General features: G+C 46.8%; 2 long non-coding RNA genes across 6 annotated transcripts in view; one reads left to right on the top strand and one right to left on the bottom strand.

The window, feature by feature from the left end:
• LOC108402042 (uncharacterized) overlaps positions 1 to 5,657 on the top strand; it is a 68,490-nt gene extending 62,833 nt beyond the window's left edge. Inside the window, exons 5-6 of one of the 4 annotated variants that reach the window (XR_005056015.2) lie at positions 1,637 to 1,816; positions 3,030 to 5,657. This is a non-coding gene — a long non-coding RNA (uncharacterized lncRNA). Of the gene's footprint in view, positions 1 to 1,636; positions 2,192 to 3,029 lie in introns of those variants that run through there. The other 3 variants (XR_005056016.2, XR_005056010.2, XR_005056007.2) reach the window with 3 other exon arrangements.
• Positions 5,658 to 5,708: 51 nt separating this feature from the next.
• On the bottom strand, positions 5,709 to 15,728 carry LOC108402034 (uncharacterized). 2 transcript variants are annotated; one of them, XR_001854333.3, is made up of 4 exons: positions 15,532 to 15,728; positions 8,611 to 8,695; positions 7,563 to 7,692; positions 5,709 to 7,371 (listed from the first exon to the last, which is right to left on the bottom strand). It is a non-coding gene; the product is annotated as an uncharacterized lncRNA (long non-coding RNA). The 2 variants fall into 2 exon arrangements; XR_001854332.3 differs by having other exon boundaries at positions 5,709 to 7,692; positions 15,532 to 15,727.
• Between the last annotated feature and the right edge of the window lie 1,593 nt (positions 15,729 to 17,321).

Here is a 17,321-nt window from a genome sequence, read left to right on the forward strand (position 1 = left end):
TCCCTAGTTGGATTTGGCTCCAGTTCCTCGGCAAGGAGCGCCCCTTGAAGGTCACAGGTGGAAGCTGGTAGCAGCGTAGCATACAGAAGCTGGGAGGTGGGTGCTCAAACTGATAAGGGGACCCAGCGTGTCTGGGCAGGGCACTGACAGTATTTCCTACCCAGGCCAAGGCATTTCTGCTCATTCTGTTAGCTTAACATCCTGCATTTCTATTGACAAGTCATACAGCCTATTTCAACATTTCCTCTTCTGATTCAATAGATTCCCTCTCAAAACCTTTCTCTTCCTTACTGCCCATTTCTTGTGTTCATTGTTTTTTGTTTCTTGTGACCATCAGGAAGTCTGGAGGAGGGTGTGATGAAGGGAAATGAGATGAGGAGGCCACTTTCATCTGTATGCCAGTTAAATGCTGGTGACAGCATGAGACAAGATCCCCAACTGAGGGGGCCCTCATAATGGGAGACTTGTCCTCAGAAGAAGTCTGGCAGCAGGTGGTCCAGGTTTGACTCAGTTGCTCACCAATGTCAGGACTCTTAGTAAGGGTGTGATAATGTGATTTATAATAAGAAATACGCAGTGGGTCTTTGTCCCCTGTCCTGGGCAGAGCTCCCAACACCCTTGAAATCTCCTAAGTGAAGGTGACTTTTGGATCCCACCTAAAGATGGGGACTTGTCTCCAGGAGAACTAGCCATGTGATCAGAGACTAAAGTCCAAGCCCCCCGCCCCCAGAGAAGGGACAAGGGCGAGGGGTTGAGTTCAACTGCCAATAGCCAATAACTTAATCAATCAGGTCTGTATAATGAAGCCTCCATAAAACCCCAAGAGGATGGGGTTCAGAGAGCTTCTAGGATGGTGAACACGTGGAGATTGAGGAGCCTGGCCCACTAGGAGAGAGCATGGAAGCTCCTTGCCCTTTGTTCTTACCTTGCCCTTTGCAGCTCTTCAGCTGGCTGTTCCTTTTACGATAAACCAGTAATCTGATAAGTAAAATGTTCCTGAGTTCTGTGAGCCACTCTAATAAAGTAATGTCTAGTAAATTGATAGAACCCAAGTAGGGAGTCACTGGAACCTCCAATCTCTGGCGTTGCTCAGAAGCACAGGTGACGACCTGGACTTTCGGTGGGTGTGGGGGAGGGCAGTGCGTAGGACTGAGCCTTACCGCGTGGGACCTGCTGCCGTCTCCAGGGACGTAGTGTGAGAATTGAGAATGGTAGGACGCCCAGCTGGTGTACGGAATTACGTGTTAATGTAAGAAACCCAACACTGGACTTGGGTGCGGAATTACAGAAGGCTTCTCTGCTGTCCCCTTGGTGTTCCCTCCACGGCAGCATGGCCGCACCAGTCCCTTTCTCATGTCTTCAGACAATAATTTCCAAATCAGGGAGGGAGGGACTGCTTTCCCTTCACACACTGTTCTCCAGCCAAAAAGGAAAGTATTTTCCAGATCCAGGCACAGACTCCACTTTACAGGTGAAGGGTGGGCCAGGATGGCCTCGCTTTCCTATTGCTTAGCTTTAAGGAAGATGGGAAAATTAATATCTCGCTCTTTAGCTTCTTTCTGCTGGTTATTCTTGGCCACCCCTTCAGGCCTAACCTCTGCCCTTCTCTGCCCTGCTTCTGCTCATACTCCTGCAGGCTGACTTCTGTGGGTTTCATCACTGCGCTTTGACTTTTGGCTTCTGATTGGGTTCAGCCCATTGGAGGCGCAGGAGGAGATGGGAGGGAGCCGGAGAGAAGTCGGGCCATTTCTTCCTCTGCTTCATTCCTGCCAGGCCACAGTTTATCAGTGACTGCAGCGCCCCTCTGAAGGCCAAGGTCCGGAAGATACTGCTTTTTGTTACCTCTGAGGTGTTTTACCTTCCCTACTTAGGTCTACAGTATACCTGTAATTTTTTCTCCCTGCTGCTTTTTATTTTGAAAGTTTTCAAACCACTGAAAAGTTTAAAACAATATAATAAACATTTATATCCTTCAGCTAGAATCCCAAGTGGTTAATATTTTGTCGCATTTGCTTTATGTTTCTCAATATATGTATCTATAGATAGATGATGATGATGATAGATAGATAGATAGATAGATAGATAGATAGATAGATAGATAGATAGATGATTGATAGATAGATAGATAGATGATAGATAGATAGATGATAGATAGATAGATATAGATGATAGATAGATAGATAGATAGATAGATAGATAGATAGATAGATAGATAGATAGATGATAGATAGATAGATAGATAGATAGAGATAGATAGGTAGATAGATAGATAGGTAGGTAGATAGATAGATGATAGAGACAGACAGGGAGATAAATAGACATATAATTCATGGAGCTGTACAATTTTCACCTTGCTGAGCCATTTGAATATTTCAGTTGTCTTGACATTTCAATCATAAACACTTCAGTATCTCTTAAGTATAAAAGAATTCTCCTACATAAAGCCTCAAAATTAACACCAGTTCAGTAATATCAACAATTTGATTTTTTTTTTGGCTTAAAAATACTTTCTTGATATTCGCTGACAACTGATTAGTGCTTTGTAGCTGATAAAGCATTTTCACCAACATTATTTCGTATCATACACACAGTCCCCTTCTGAAGCCATTGTTATCATTCCCACCTAATAGATAAGTAAGAATAAGAGGCTAAGTGACCCAGCCAAGGTCACACAGCTAATCGGTAGCATGACTGGAATTTGAAGGCATACCTCCCAACTCCAAATTTCACACACTTTCTGTGACATTACATCCCATTTGGGCCAGCGCATTAGTTTTTCTATAATTATACCCCTAAGTATTTGCCTTATTTTTCCTTTCCAACCTTCCTATCCACCAAAAAATGAGGATTCTTTTCTCCAGCTTCAAAAAGTGATGATATGGATATGCTGGTTAACCACCTCAGTCTCTATTTGGTGTGGGAAAATGCTAGGCAACAGGTTTGGAGATTGCATTTAATTTACACTAGCATGATTGATGACATAGTGTTTCTTAACTGCATTATGCTTGATTCTTCCCTTCATTCCCCAGTAACAGAGTGAAAGAAGGCTTCCCTCTGCATACCCTTGGATTTCTTCCTCCTAGAGGGGAGAACCTGGTTTGCAGTGTTCCAGAGGCAGGTGAGAACAAATGCCCTTGAAGCCGAGCCAGGGCAGAATCTCAGACTCTAGCTGCCAGATCTGCCTCTCAAGGACCTTTCTCTCCTTTGCCACTGTCACTGCACCAGTCCAAGCCACCTTGGCTCTTGCTGGGAAACTGCAGCAGGCCCTCACCTCATCCCAGATGGTCACCTGCCCTCTGTTCTCTCTGCACTCAATAGCCAAAACCCATCAGTGATGCCTGCTGCCTTGAATGAAGTATGCAGAACTGTGCCACCCCCTCATGCTGGCCCCCTCTGACCTCGCTGCCTCATTTCATGCCATGCTCCCCTCCCCATCTCAAGTTTAAGCTATACCAGCTTTGTCTTCCTCAAACAAGCCTGAGCCCCACCTCAGGGCCTCTCACCCTGCTTTGTTCTTTGCCTGCAATGCTTCAACCCCCATTTCCACTCCCAGTTACCTGTTTATACCCCCTCATTCACACCTCAGCTTGAGGACCCAGCCTTGAACCCCAAAACTGGGTCCCCATAAATGCTTGCCTTGCACCCTGTACATTTCCTGAGTGCATGCTCAGCATCTTCACATAATAGATGCTCAACAAATTTTCCAGTGACTGAACCTTTAGTGTGTAACTGGAGAAAGTAATAAGACTCAGAGGACAACACTGAAGTCACACAGCTGGTCAGTATCAGGGCCAAGACACAAGCCTAGGTCTTTTATCTTTGGGCTCCTTCATGCAGGAGAGGTCCCCTTGTGCCTGCCATTGCCACAGAACACTACCTACAGGAGAGGAGTGGGACACTCCATCCTAACCTTCTCTTCGTGTCTGCTCCTCAAACTGCACGTGCCATCCATCCACCTGTTCATTTCTTTCGCTATGACCATTCACCTATTCGTCAGATACTGATTGAGCATAAATGTATGTGTGTTATTGTGCTATCCATAGGCATACAACAGTGAGCCCAACAGACAGGCTGCTGCCCTCCATGTGGTGAGGAGACTGACCAAATCTCATAAAACAGATCAAAGCATGTTGGACAGTAACTGGAGGGAAGGGCTGTGAGGAAACCAAGTGGCAGAGTGATGGAGGAAGCAGTGGATTGGCCCGTTCAGCACCAAGCCCCCCCATTCCTTCCTAATAGAACCTGAATTGCATTCAGTTGTCCACTGTCTCAAATATACCCTGGGCCTCAGGAGAGACTGCCTCAACCCCCAGCCTGTGGGGTGACCTGGTTGTCCCAAGGGTAACCCCAACCCCTTGCCAGTGATGAGCTCAGAAAGGAGCATGGGGCCATTTCATACTAATGAGTCAAAGGCAGTTCTGCTGGGGAGGTAGGGGCCTCTAGGGAAAGTGCCTTTGTCTTAAAGAGGAAACCACAGGTGGAGATGGTCTCTCTTCTTCCTCTGAATGTTGTCATGTCATGAGGGGATGGCTGGAACTGCTGCAGCCACTTGCTCCCAGCCTGAGGGTGGAGCGAACCCCATGCCCGGCTGAGCAGAGCGATGGAAGAACCAGGGCGCTGATGACCCCTGTGAGCTGCTGTACCTGCGAGCCCTGGAGCCCTCTGCCTTCCCATCCATGTGAGATCATGAGTCATTGTTTAATTTCCCTTGTCTTGTAGCTCACCCAAAGCACCAAATACAGATACATGGGCCATATCTACTCTCACTGCTCTACCCCTGACTCCTACCAGTGGAATGAATGGTATGTCTTAAGTCAGATTTCCCAGAAGCAGACCTGAGACAAGGCTCCATGTGCCAGTGTTGTGTTATGGAAATGCTCCCAGGGGGTCTCATAAGGGGGAAATGGAAGTAGGCAAGGAAGTTGGGGGTTGAGGAGCCAAGCACAGGAGCAAGGTTAAACAAAGCCTCCTCAACACACACCAGGGACAGCTTTCACCTGATCCCCTAGAGGGAGCTCTGGAGCATAAGCTGCTGCTCCTGAATTGGCCCATCTCAGATGGGCCTTCAAAACCCACTCCTCAGCTCTGCCTAAGGGCCACCCCATGGGCTTATAGAAACCCAGACCCCTTCAAGCTCTCAGCTCTTGCAGGAGCCCAAGAGAGGCACCTCCTGACCACTGGGGGCAAAGTGGAATGAAGCTAGCAGCAGGGTGCACACAAGCAATAGAAGGGATCAAAAAAGGGCAGGGTGTGGGCCAGCAGTGTGGGCCATCAAGTAGATAAATGAACAGCCCTGCATGTGCCCACAATTAGCTCTCAAACAAACAGCAAAGCCAAGACAGCCTTCTGGTCTGCAAGTGATTCCACCATATCCCTCCTGTTGCCAAAGGAGTCTTTTCCTACTGCCCACACAGTGTAGCCAACAGGAGCCCTGCAACTCTTATTAAAATGTAAATAAATATTTGCATTTCAAAATTATCATTGCACTTCAATATTCACCTTGAGGTTCTTTTTGCAAAACATTGAAAATCAGATCATAATTTGATGATGAAATATTGATTACACATCTATATTTCTATGCAGAAGTCTATACTATGTAGACAGAACAACCACCCTATAATATCTTCTATTTCAACTCAATATGAAGATGGATGGTCCCCCCAGGCAAGTGTTGATAAAATACTTACATCAATACAAAAAGACATTAATGCCAATGCAAGTCAAAGCCTGTTTATTGGTTTGGGTCAAGCTGGCTCCAAGACGGGCTTCCAAACATCAGCAGCTCCAGCCAGTTTGCATATTTCTTCATTTACATCATGTGAGTGGGAAATGACAGGGGAACGTGGACTGGCAGATGGCTGCCCACGTCCGCTCCTGAATCAAGAAGGGGATGAAAATAAAGTAAACCCAACCTATAAAGAAATTCTGGGAGAAACTTTACTACTGTCATAGCAGTGTGCTTGTCCTCTCTCGATTTCAAAAAGAGTAAAATTAAAAGAGCAGAAGAAGTAAGAATCACCTCCATTCTTGTTAGGTGCTTACCATAACAGGAAGGAACTAGATCTCATCTTGACTGGGGTCATCTGCTCTGTTTGCCTGCCCGGCCCTTACTGCCACCTGAAAATCCATATATTTAATACTTCTTTAAATACTCATTGATTGGCTGCCTTCCTCACCAGAAAGTAAGATCCAAAGGGACAGAGGGTTTTTTTTCTTTGTTTTCTTGACTGCTATTTTTCCAATGTTGAATTAATTTCTTTCCACTTCATTCATTCATCTGAAAAATTGAGCAGCTACTATGTGATAGCACTCTACTGGGTTCTTGGGATACACCAGTGAACAAAACAGACATTCCTGTGGGCTACACGGCAATACAGGTGATAAGTAAGTACCAAGCAGAATAAATTTGAAGGTAATAATTGCTCTGGAGGTGAAGTCAGCAAAGCAAGAAGGCCGGGATGCTGGGAAGATGAATTCCTATTTTAAATCAGCCTCACTGAGAAGGTGAATTTGAACAAAGCTTTTGTAGGTTGGGGAGTGAGATTCTAGCTACAGACAGGAGGTAGGGTTTTCCTGGCACTTGGAAGAGTGCAAATATCCTATGACAGGAGTATGCCTCATTTATTTAGGAAACAGAAAAAAAAATGAGTGGCTGGAATGCAGTGAGTGGAATGTTTGGACAATTAAATGAATGATTCTGAGGCATCCAGGGGCCATCTTGCCCCCAAAAACCACCCCCTGGGGAGAGCCTGTATGAAAAATAAGCTAAGCAGGGACAAACAGAGTCCCCTGGATCTAGCCATGCCTGAAGCAACTTCTGCCCCACATCTTTTCAGTTCTTGAGCCAAAATATTCCCTTTTTTAAATCACTTGTAACTGTGTTCCTGACGAAACACTCTGAAACTCCAATGCTTAAGACACTTGTGTTGCTGTGCCCGTGATGAATCTCTAAGACAGGGGCTGCCTGGCTCTGGAACAGTGGGAAATCTATCCGGGGATGGGGGGCCGGGGGGCAAAGCCCAGATTCCATCTGTGCAAGGTAGTCCTGGAAAGCTGACAGGTGAGAAAGAAACTCAAATTTGCAATTTTCAAGTGTCAGAAGGATATTGTGCCACTCCTCTGACATTAAGCATCTTAGGCAGTCTCCCCATTTTCTATCAACACATCTACTGTGTGAGGTGTGGCCTTTGCACTTGCATGATCCGGAACCCACGACTGAGAGAGAGTACTCCAGGTGTTAGCTTTCCCAACAAGTCACATTCGAAGGACTAGACAGATCCTTCTTCTTCAGTTACCAAAGTTGCCGACACAACACTTTCAAAGGATTTTATTCAATTCAGCAGGCACTCTGAGCAGCTGCTCTCCAAGGTGCTGGGAAGGAAAAGGAACACATGATTTGTTCTGTCCCCTTAAAAGGCAGATTGTTGAGTGGGTGAGGGGCCCTTACGCATTTTATTCACATGTATTCATGTTGAAGGCAAGATACTGGGGACTGGGGTGGAAACTCCCAGAACGGGGAAGACAAACATTCACATGTGAGTACTTTATGTGTGACTATTCACCATTATTCATTCAGCAAATGTGAAGTAAATGTTTCCTGTGCAGTCAGCACTCTTTCAGGCATTAAGGATACAGCAGCCAGCAAGATGAGCAAGATCACAGTTCACGTGGAGCAAATATAATAAAGTAAAACTGTAATAAAAATAAATAAATGTAAGTACAAATAAACATAAAAATGTAACAAAAATAAAAACTGTAATTTAAAAATGATTTCTGATATTGACAAGTACAACAAGGAAAATATATCCCAGTAGATAGGCACTGGGGAGCATCGAGCAGGGCAGAGAGGTCAGGGAAGGCTGACCTGAGACACAACTGATAGGAGAGGGCCAGCCTGCAGAGATGCAGGCACAGTATGCTCAAAGCAGAGGGGATGGTGTGTGCAAAGGCTTAAGCAGGAGTGGGCTGGGCACACCTGAAGATCAGAATCAAGGCTGTGTGGCCAGCGCTTAGTGAGTGCGGGGGAGAGATGGGAGGTGAGGTCAGGGTGAGTGGGGCCCACTCATGAGGACTGTGGGTTTTATTCTAAGTGCCAGCACCTTTATTTCAGGGCGATGTTGACATACTCCCACTTGGATAAATTAACACTCTCACCTTAGCAGATCATTTGGGTAGAAACAAGAAATACACCCAGCAATGCAAAAACAGGATGAAGAGATTTCTACAACTTCTTAAGATATGAACAATGGTACCTTTTATTTTTTAATGAAGAAAACCCGCAAATAAACACAGATCCAGTCAAAGAACAGTTCATCCAGAGCAAAGGGACTTGAGAAGGTGGAGGCTGGCCCACAAGGATGTGAGGACATTGACGCCAGCCCAGAGCTGGGAGAGATGTGCCTGCTCTGGGGGGATGCAGCATAGGATGGGGTGTGGCTAGTTGGCCAGAAAGACCAGGGGTAGGGTTTGGAGTTGAGAGGGGAGGTGGGCTGGGGGTCGGAGGAGATTTAAAGTTGCAGGGCTGTTGTGTACCTCCCATGGCCCCATCAGCTTCTACTCTCCTTAGGAGCCTCAGTCCTGGGCCCAGGGTGGGGTGGGGGAGGGTCTTACCTTAGCCTCTGGGCTGTGGCAGCCATCAGGAAGGGTGAGGTCCCGGCTTACAGCAGACCACATGTCTCATTTTCAGCAGCAGCTGCTGTATTTTTTGGCAGTTGGAAAAACATGAAAGAAGTTCATTTCTCTGTAGCAGCTACAGGATGAACAGGGGAAAGTAACTGAAAAGGTCAAACATGCCCTTCTCCCACTCAGCTCATAATCCAGGAGAGGCTGAGTACCGAAGCTTCAGGAAGGGGGTAAATCCTCTGGTGCTGAGATCCTACAGAGCTGGATTCTCGGGGGATGGCTCCTCCTGCCCCAGCTCCTGGACCAGCTTTCTGAACAGAGTGGGATAGGAGAAACTGTGCCTCTAGAGTTCTAGGGCAAGGCACTTTAGAAGGGCACTATAGGGCTGCGGTCAAGAGAATGGGCTCCGCACTAATAATGACATCAGCTCAAATTCAGTCTGGCTGTCATCCTAACTTGAGGGTGGCACCATTGGGGCTGAAACCAATAAGGTATTACAAAAGGAAGCCAGAAGTCTGAGGAAGGGGCTGTTTTCCTGTTCCAATGCTAGAGGGCTGACCCAAGTTTTTCACAGACTAAGGAATAGACTCTCAGCTGTCTTTGAGCCCCAAAGAAAGCAGGTAAGAAGTGAAACAGCTTAGCATCTCAGGTTCATCCCCTGCTAACAAGCACAAGTCTCAGGCAGAGCCCAAAGGTAAAGCTTCCAGCTTTGTCTGAGACAGAGTAGGGTCTTCATTCCGGAAAGAGCCTGAATACAACCTTTAGGAAGTTATACCTCAACAGCCATCATAGTTGGAAAACAATGTCATTAAAACTATCCAATGAACATCCTAACTAATTTTATGTCCACCAAGCATTCTTCCAGCCTCAATTAACTCCCCATTGCATGTGCAACTGAAAGATCGTGTGTTGACAGAATGGGGGCCAACTCACTTTTTCCTTTAGCAGGCATGTTTTTTGTTTTTAAACCAACCTTCCAGTTACACACTCATTCACACACACACTCAAAATGCCTCCTGCTACATTCACCATGAAGGGAATGGTGGAGATTAAGAATTCCATCCCACAGGGTGGACTGAACCAAACACCAGGGGATGCCTGTATGGTTCCAAAGCCCAAGATAAATGTTGCTTCTTCACAATAACCCTGTTTTCTTTTCTCTTCTCCTGTGCCCACCCCACCCCTCTTGGGACATCAGAGCTCAACAGAATAAGGTCAGAGCTGGAAGGACCCTGAGAGCCCATTGAAACCAATGACTCCTGCTCTGAGGTTAACAGAAGTAGCACTGCGTTCTGTGAATTCTTGGCAAAAATTCAGAAAACCTAAGGGAATCCACACATTAGCCGATAATGAGACCACACAGACTAACTAAAGCATCAGCCACCTCATTAAACTGATAGGCTTAATACTGTTTTTATTGCACAATCACTTCTAAATGTCTTTTATTAATAAAATTGGGGAAATGAATTTGTTATTCCTTAATAAGTGCAGTGTGTTTAGTTGACAAAATCTTTGCAAAGATAAGGATCAATGAGTGGTAAGAATTCTAAAAGGGTGTCCTTGTTCTGCTGTATTAGAAACCATGGGTCTGCCACCCCCCTACCCAAAGGAAGAGATGAGGGGAACAAAAACCCATAATTTCCTCAAGCTTCAAATTTCCCTTAAACTCGCTAACCCCCCTAGTTTATAGCAGCTAGAATCATGAGGGATAATCTCTCTAGACTGTGTTTGATTTTTTCTTTCAATTCACTCAAAGGTCAGTGAACAAAAGGTCTGGCCCTAGAAGTCACTATTACTCATAAGTATGAAATTATCAGTCCACCTGCTGCTCTTGATAGGGAGGGGACATAAAAGGGCCCATCTACTACACCAGTAGTTTCTCCACGTAATCTCCACAACAATCTCATGAAGAAAGTATAACTTTCCCATTCTGCAGATAATAAAGTTAACATCTGGTGGAGTTAAAAGACTTTCCAGGGGAACATACGTTTAGAACTAAAACCCAGTTCTGTTTAATGTTTAAGTCCAGGTTCATGAATCACACTACACCACTCTGTAAACACCACTGGATTCAGAACCATGGACAGAGGCGGAGTCCCTAGTGTCTTCACTAGGAAAGGGTTGGAGGCAAAGAGAATGGGAAGATAGGTGCTGAGTTCCAGGGAGAGCTCTCCTTACAGAAATGCCTGAACTAATAGGAAGGGGGCTAGGGCCAGTGAGGGGCACATCACCATAATTGGTTCACATCAGATTCAAACTGATCTTTTGAGACCATTTTCTATTCCCACCAACTACTTAAGCTAGGACAAGCATTGTCATCTGTTAAATGCCATTCCCAGACTGCCACCCAGAGTTTTTGTGAGGCAAAGATGAATTGGTACATAGAAAAGCTATTTGAAGTTCATGAAAATTCACTGCTAAGGAAAAATTGTAACAGACCACCCCCAAATCCCAGTGGCTTAACATTTATTTCTCTCTTGTGTAAAGCCCCAAACAGGGATTCCTGATTGTCACAAAGCATGCCTCCAAGAGTGATTCTGGTATCCATGATCCCTCGTCCTTGTGGCTCTGCCACCCTCCAACATAACTTCTAAGGTCCTTGTGTTTATCAACTTCAAGCCGGAGGTGGAAAAATCTTTAAGAATACCCAAGGTGGTTTCTCTAAGCCAGGCCTGGAGGCGGCACAGCACCTCTCCTCATGTTCTACTGGCTATAACCCAGCTCATGGCCACACCTACCTACAAGCAGGGCTGGGAAGTATAATCTAGGTGTGGGTACCAGAGATATGGAAATGAGCTTTGATGAACACAGAGCAGTCTCTTGCTCCTGTACAAAGTTGAGAAGTTGTCATAATCACCTGATTCTTAGCCCCATTTGAGATCTTGAGAGTGGGAATAAACTAAGGATGAACGGTGTAAAATATCAACTCCTGGGCTTGCCCTGAATGCATTTCACATGTAGATAATCTTAGATTCACTATCTGGGCATCTTGCATACTCCATGGTACAAAATCAGGGGAAATTATCACAAAGTAAATCTGTTAGGTCATTAGATTCTCCAGAATATAGAAAAACACATATATAATATATATATTTTTTATATATGTCATATATATTTACATTATATGTAATATATAGAGGTATGTCCATATTATATATGATATATCTGTATCTATATAGCATGAAGTCTCCACATACCTGGAGATTCTCACTCAGCTAACTAGGGAGGGCCAGGGAATGTGTTTTTAACACAGAGGAATTGGTCAGAACTCTTTGAGTTGCCAGTGAAAGAAATTCACTCACACGGTCTTCAGCAAGAAAGAAATGTTTTGGGTCTTTGTGTGACTGTGCTGGGGCGGAATGGCTTTTGGGCACTGGTGGATCCCGGCTCCAACAGCTCCCCCGCCCACCGGGCCACACCGGCTCTCCACCTCTCACCTGATCTCCTCACAAGGGGACCCGTTTCTCAGGCCATCTTCCCTCGGGGGTTAGGTAGACACTGGTGGCTCCAGGCATCCTTTCTTATCAGCAACCCTAAGAGAACTGCTCTCTCCATAAAAATCACATGATGTGTCCCTTGGGCACTGATTTTCCTGGCTTGGGTCCCGTGCGGATCCCTGAACCAATCAGTGACCAAAAAGATTGTATCTTCCGATCATCCACATCTGGGCCATGAGCCGCCCCCCCCTGAATCTGGGGTGAAGTCTGATCAGACACACATATAAGTGAGGTCTGATCCATACCACACAAATGTGTGGCTGGAGTGGCTCCCCCAGGACAACCAGGGTGCTAGTCCCAGAAGAAGTGACAGTCCCAGACAGGGAAGCGGCACTGAGCAAGCAGCAACAGGGTCCTCATACACTAGGCCGTGGGGCGCCCCAGAGGTGTGGGAGCCCTGGATCTGAGTCTGCCTGCAGGCTGTGGGAAGGAGCAATCCCTCAGAGCTGCAGAGGGGTCTCTGCTCACCAAGCTGCCTGGCACTCCTGCCCCGCCGTGGGCCTCTGTGGAGGGCACCAGCCCTGGAGCCCGTGAAACTGGCACGACCCCCGGCTCCTCCTGTCAGAAGTCCCAGAGTGTGCTCAGCTCCTTCACTCCTGCCCACCCAGTGTCCCTGCCCGCAGCAGGTTTGGCCCCTCTCCTGGGGCCTACTGCTTGGCTGCCAATAGCACCAAGGACTTTAGCTGATGGTGACTTAAGACAAACTCATGCATGAATCGTGTCCTGAAGCCTATCACAAAGGGCTCTTACATCTGGATTCACCGTTCTGTGTGCACATACATCACATGTGTGAGTGCTTCTCCTCTCTACCCAGGAAAAACACCCACAGCTTTCATCAGGTTACCAAGGGAACCTGTCCTAAAAAAGATGAAGAACAATTGTGCTTCTCTGGACATACGCTTCAAATATTTAATGATGAAATTTCATGTACCATAATACACATTCTGGAGAAAGCTATATGGACCAATTTGAAATTATATTCTTAGATCAAAGTTTTCCAAAATGGATTCCTTGGAAGATGGATTGATATGATCTGATGTCCAAACTAAAATATTTTCATATTCAAAAAAGTTGGGGAAATGCTGAGTTAAACAAGATTGAACAGGCTTCTTTTCTGCAGTACTTCTCAGAGCCTGTAGTACTCAAATGTGTTTCATGACTCCCCAGGAGAAGTGACTGGTAGGCAATGTTTCCCATGCTTGCCTAACACAAGCAGTGTCTTGTAGGGGGGTTTGCTTTGTTTGCAGCATCATATTAAACATTTCCTTGAAGGTGGACTCATGGATTATCCATTTGGGAACTCCCTTGTCCTCAGAGGATGTATATTTGTGGTGGTGACTTTGTGCTACTGTGAAGAGGCAGCAAGCATCTAAAAGATTTTAAAAGGGAGTGGCATTTAAGGAGAAACAGTCTCTTTTTTTTTTGCCTGAATTAGGACAAATGAGATGTCAGTATGTTTGCAAGGTCCCCCTGCATCTCTGTGAGCTGTGGAGTGTCCGGTGGAAAAAGCAAGGGGCTGGAGTCAGCACGCCTTGGGTAGACATGTGACTGCCACTAACTGGCTGTGTAATTCGGGCAAGGACTTAACTCCTCTTAGTCTCAACCTGTTACATGGACAAGAGTTTGATGTGAGGATCAAATGAGATCATGTAGAGAATGAGCAGTATGTGGCATTCAGATCCCACCCTTTGCAGCCAAGGCAGTATTCTGTCTGGGTTTGGGGTCTGCAGAGCTTCACCCTTTGCTCTGGAAGCTCCAGGAAATAATCCCACTGTTCTTACCAACCTTTACTTCTTGCCTCAACCATCTCCCACCTGCTCCTGACAGCTCCCCATTCTCTCCTCCTCAGGCTGCCCTGCTGATGCTCCAGATACCTCCAAACACCGCTGACCCTCTTCCATGTCCTCTTGTGGAGGCTGGGATGATGGCACTTGGGCCATGACTTCTGAGGCTGGCTGACTATCACTTGCTTCAGCATTGACCTGGCACCACCTTGGGCCAATAAACCACAAGGAAATAAATGCTCAGGCCCCACTATTTGCTGACACTCACAGACTGTCTTTCAGGTCACGCTTTGTGATATGTCACCATGAGCGAACAAATCCACACCAAGTCTGTTCTATCAGAGCTTGTTTCTATCTGCATCTGTCATCACTGATTGCATTTGAATGGGTTTAGTCTCTATTTTAAATAAAAGATTTATGCCTTAGCTGTCAGAGCCTGCCTTTATTTGAAAATCTAATCTTGTTTCTAGGAGTCCAGATTAATTTATTAGATTTAGGCATCCCTCATGAGTTTCTGAGAGAAAAAGAGTGGATTCTCCTCTCTGCAGACAGCCCTGCACGAGCCACACAGAGGAAGCCAAGAGCTGGACGGGCTTCACCATCCAGCGAACCAAGGCAGGACAGAAGCCACCTCTTGGACAGCTTTGCTTGATCACCTGTGTCCAGGGAGTGTCTTCTGGATTCCCAGGTCTCTGGGCTTCCAGGCCGTTAGCTGGGGATCCTGGTTTCCTGCAGGGGCTCTACCAAGCTTGTCCTTTCCCCCAAGTTTTGTGGAGGCTCCAGAATCCTGAAGACACCTCAGTGGGAAACTGACTGGTCTACTTGAGCTGAGGAGCTCTGAGTCTCCTTCATATCGGTACTGCATCTCTGCCCCCCTCAGAGCACTCTCCCTACTAGCGTAGCCATGGGGTCAGAAGACATGAGCTGAGTTCCAGCTGTGTGACCTTGGGCAGGCCACTTACATTCCTTGACCTTCAGTCTCTTCATCTGAAAGGTGGAGATAATGTTAATGCCTATCTCATAGAATTCCTGAGTTACTGAGCATATGGGGGAGAAGCTCTTGAGAGCTGCCTTCTATGAGTTTGTCATCACTTCAGTGGGTACTAGGGGTGGGGGAGGACGGGGTGTGCTACTACCTCCTTTGGAGGGGAGGGTGTGGCTGCTCACAGGGACAAGTGACCTGCTCGGGGTCACAGTAAAGTGAACGGCAAAGCTGGCCCAGCACCAGGAATCCCGATCTCCACCCAGTGCCACAGGCCCTTCCTGCCTCCACCAGCCCCACCCCTGTCCTTGTCTCTGTCATTCTCTCCCTCTCCCCTTCTCTCTCTCTGCAACTGACTGAAGCTCTGAACTGCCACCCTAAAATTCCTATGTTGAAGCCCTAACCCCTCAATGTGACTGAATTTGGAGATAGATATTATTTAGATTTAAAGAGCTAATTAAGGTTAAATGAAGTCCTAAAGCTAAGGTCCCAGTCCTACAGGGTTGCCTTATATGAAAAGGGAGACCACGCTCTCCCTCTCCCCACCCCTCCACCGCACACATGCACACACTACGGAAAGGCCAGGAGCACACACTGATGGCAGTAGCCTACAAGCCAAGAGAGGAGGCCTCAGAATGAAACTTACCTTGCTGTCATGCCTGTATGCCCACCTTGCTTGGACTCGCAGCCTCCAGAGCTGTAAGAAGGAAGTTTCTGCTGTTCAAGCCACCAGTCTGTGGTATTTTGTTACGGCAGCCAGAGAAGACTAATATAGTGTCTGTGTCTCTGTCTCCGTCTCTCTCCTCTCCCTCGCTCCCCTCTTCCTCCCCTGCCATCTGACTTTCCCGTAGCATCCCCGCCATCTGCTGGTCAGTCTCAGGATAGCAGGCAAGGTCCTGGCCTCGGAGAGGTTCTGCCTCCTCTGGGGCAGCCAGAGCCAGAGCTGCTCCCTCTCAGTCACAGACACACACACAGACACACACACACACACACACACACATTCTCTCTCTCTCTCTCTCTCTCTCTCTCTCTCTCTCTCTCTCTCTCTCTCTCTCTCTCTCTCTCTCTCTCTCTCTCTCAGCTGACGATGAGAGCTGAGATGGCCTCTCACCACTCCTTCCCTGGCCCTCCTATATGCCAAATAACCCCGTATACCTCAATTGCTGACACATGAAAAACAATTATTTTCAGTTATAAGCTCCTTAAGGTCAGGGCCACAACTGTCCCATTTCTTTATCAACTCTCATTTCCACCTAATCCCTCATTGCCCAGCACACAGCAGGTGCTTAAATGTTCCTTGAGTGAGTAAGGGAAGATACTCCTTTTGGGCGATTTCATGGGCCTTCATCCTTGGGGGGGCTCAGAGCCCAGGAACAGGAATGGCTTTTCCTCCCGGAGAGCTCCCACCACACGCACGCTGTCATGCCTGTATGCCCACACTCATGCCCAATCTCAGCCCCTGCACACAGCGCCAGGTGCCTGCCACATGGCTAAGAGCTAATAAATCAGGAGCATCGCCTCCTGTCTCAGTAGAGTGGCCTCGATCCCAGCTCTGCAAGCCGACCCTGAGCAGGGACATGCATCTCTTAGCTTGTCACTTGGCAGAGAAGGAAGACGTGGTGGCTGTCCCCATCATTCAGCTTCCTCCGGCTCAGAAGGGACTGTTACCTGAAAGAGCTAATTAAGATGGATCTGTCTGAGGGGAGAGGAAATTCCAGGTTCAGCTTTCCAGCCTAGAGACTGCTCCATCACTGCAGTTCCTAAATCAGCCCTGAGGGGCCAGGGCAGAGGGCGCGCCCAGCCCAGCACTTAGCCAGGCGCATGCTGTCCTCCTCAGAGCCAGGACTAGGCTGAGCAGTGAGACGCTCACCCGGGCCACAAATGGGACCGTGCCAGGTGAGCACTGCCTTTCCTTCCTTTCTGCCTCAGGCTCTCAGGCAGTCAGCACAGTGCTATTCCTCATCCTGTCTTCATTAAATATTTTGATAGTTTATTCATCATAGACATTTTTGCATGAATTTTGATTTTTTTTAAAATTGCCTTAATGAAAGTGGGGACCTAAACAGACATCTGTACATCCAGTTTCATAATAGCATTATTCACGGTAGCCAAAAGGAAGACAGCAACACATGTGTCCAGTGACAGATGAATGGATAAACAAAATGTGGTGTATTCATGCAGTGGAAAATTATTCAACCTTAAAAAGGAAGGAAATTCTGACACATGCTACAACATGGAGGATTCTTGAGGACACTATGCTAAGTGAATGTCAGACACAAAAAGACACATATTATATAATTCCACTTACATGAAGCCTAGAGTAGTCAAATTCAAAGAGACAGAAAGTAGAAGAGAAATCACCAGGGACTGAGGGGTAGGGGGTGGGCAGGAAATAGGAACCTTTTTTTACTGGGTACAGAGTTTCAGTTGGGGGAA

This window comes from Manis javanica, chromosome 17 (assembly GCF_040802235.1).
Source record: "Manis javanica isolate MJ-LG chromosome 17, MJ_LKY, whole genome shotgun sequence".
NCBI lineage: Eukaryota > Metazoa > Chordata > Mammalia > Pholidota > Manidae > Manis > Manis javanica.